The sequence below is a fragment of the Fukomys damarensis genome, unplaced genomic scaffold (genome assembly GCF_012274545.1).
Source record: "Fukomys damarensis isolate Sample0158 unplaced genomic scaffold, DMR_v1.0_HiC HiC_scaffold_10, whole genome shotgun sequence".
NCBI lineage: Eukaryota > Metazoa > Chordata > Mammalia > Rodentia > Bathyergidae > Fukomys > Fukomys damarensis.
In genome coordinates this window covers 15,971,468-15,973,738 of record NW_022900922.1, presented here as the reverse complement: position 1 = coordinate 15,973,738, position 2,271 = coordinate 15,971,468, and the positions used below count along the sequence as shown (strand labels likewise).

The window sequence follows — 2,271 nt, the reverse complement described above, 5'->3', positions numbered from 1 at the left end:
TTTTTTTTTTTTTTTTTTTTTTTTGTCAGCTCCATTTGCGGGTGGTAAAATTAAGTTTAGTGGGAGGTGACCCAGATTTGTTGAAAGCAAAAATAGAATAAAACAAAACATAGAATGTATGTATTCTTTCATGAAATTTTAAAAGACAGACTATGTTTTAGAGCAGTTTTAGGTTCACAGCAAAATAGGGGAAGGTGCAGAGGGTTTCCATGTGCCCCAGTCCCTTCATAGGTGAAGCCTCCCAGCTTTTTATACCCTGCACAGAGACATTTATGACAGTCCCCGGACCCACATGCCTCCAGACTATGACCTAGAGTCCACAGCTCATACTGGGGCTCACTCTTTGTGGTGTACATTCTTTGGGTTATGCTATGGCTCATATTAGATGTCCTCCCAAAACCTTATGCACTTATAAATGGGGCTTTTGAGAGTGAATAGATCGTGGGTGTGATACTGGATTAGTTCACTGATTAGCCATAGCTCTGGTGTGGATGATGGACTTACTGAAGAGGGAAGATCCGCCCTGTGTGTGAGTGGTACCAGTAGGCTTATAGTCTGCATGGAATAAAAAGTAAAAGAAGACTTCGTGCTTCCTGCCTGCCTTGCCATGAGCTCTTTCTCCTCTGCCAGGCCCCTTTTCCATGCCACCCTGTCTAAGAGCCAACCAACTGTAGACTAAAGCCTCTACAAACTGTATACTTAGTACATTTTTTCCTCCTTTAACTTGTGGGTGTCAAGTATTTTGTCTCACCATTGAGAATGTAACTAAGGTAGGTTATGACAAGTGTATAATGGACCTGTCATTGTAGTATCATGACAGTTTCATTACCCTGAAAATCCTGAGTGCTCCCTCTGTTTACCTCTCCCTCCTTTTACTCTCAGAAACCACAGATCTGTCTACTGTTTCCATGATTTTGCCTTTTCCTGGATATCATACAGTTGGAATCATATATTATGAAGCCTTTCCAGATTGACTTTTTGTATTTAAGGTTTCTCTGTGTCTTTCATGACTTGATGGAACATTTAGTTGTAGCACTGAATAATATTCAATGACTAGATGTCCCATAGTTTATTTTTCCATTCACCTTGTGAAGAAGGACATCTTGGTTGCTTCCAAGTTTGGGCCGTTATGAATAAAGCTACTATAAATATCCACATGCAGGTTTTTGTGTAGGCCTAAGTTTTCAAATCATTTCAGTAAATACCAAGGAGCACAACATATGGTAAGAATATGTTCAGTTTTGTAAGAAATTGCCAGACTGTCCTCCAAAGTGGCTGCTTCATTTTGTACTCTCACCAGCATTTGGTGTTGTCAGTGTTCTGGATTTTGACCTTTCTTACGTGTAAGTGTGTAGTAGTTTTTTCACTGTAGTTTTAAATTGCAGTTCCCTGATGACATATGTGTGGAGCACCTTTTTATATGCCTCTTTGTCATCTCTATATCTTTGGTGAGGTGTTTCAGTCCTTTGCCCATGTTTTGATTGGGCTATTCACTTTTTATTTTGAGTTTTAAGAGTTTTGTATATAAATATACAGGGGAATAATCCTTTATGGTATGTGTTTTGCACATATGTTTTTCCAGTCTGTGACATACCTTCTCATTCTCTTGGTAGTGTCTTTCCCAGAGCAGAGAAGTTTTAGATTTTATTGAAGTCTAGCTCATCTTTTGTTTCTTCCATGGATCTTACCTTTGTGTTGTCTTTAATTATCACTAAATACAAGATCACCTAGATTATCTCCTCATTACCTTCTAGGAGTTTTATACTTTGGGTTTTGTGAAGGATGTAAGGTCTGTGTTTGGATCCATGTATTTGTCTATATATGACCACTTGTGCCAGCATCATTTGTTGGAAGGATCTTTTTTTTATTGTATTTTTCTGATTAAAAAGATCAGCTGACTCAACTTATATGTATCTTTCTCTGGGCTTTCTTTTTTTTTTTTCTTTCTTTTTATTGAGGTTATTGGTACAATCTAGGTATACAATACAATTACATTCATCATTGGGATTCTGTACCTTTACATAATAGGTCTTGATTCTCATTTTTCCCCTTGTCCCTGCCCTCCCTTCACCCCCTCCTCCCCTCCCCATTTACAAACACTTTATTTCCATTTTTTCAGTTTCTCCTATTTTTTTCCTCTCCCTTATTACCTTTCCCCCACCCTTCCCACTTTCCTTACACCATTAGCCCTTTACTTCCTATTTCACATTATTAATTGTCTCATTAGGATCCTGTGTACTGTTATAGTTTTTCACACCAAAGAAACTATTC

General features: G+C 38.1%; 1 protein-coding gene across 2 annotated transcripts in view; it reads left to right on the top strand.

The window, feature by feature from the left end:
• Positions 1-2,271, top strand: part of Galnt2 (polypeptide N-acetylgalactosaminyltransferase 2) — a 127,536-nt gene that overhangs the window by 59,690 nt on the left and 65,575 nt on the right. The gene's annotated exons all lie outside the window — the stretch shown is intronic.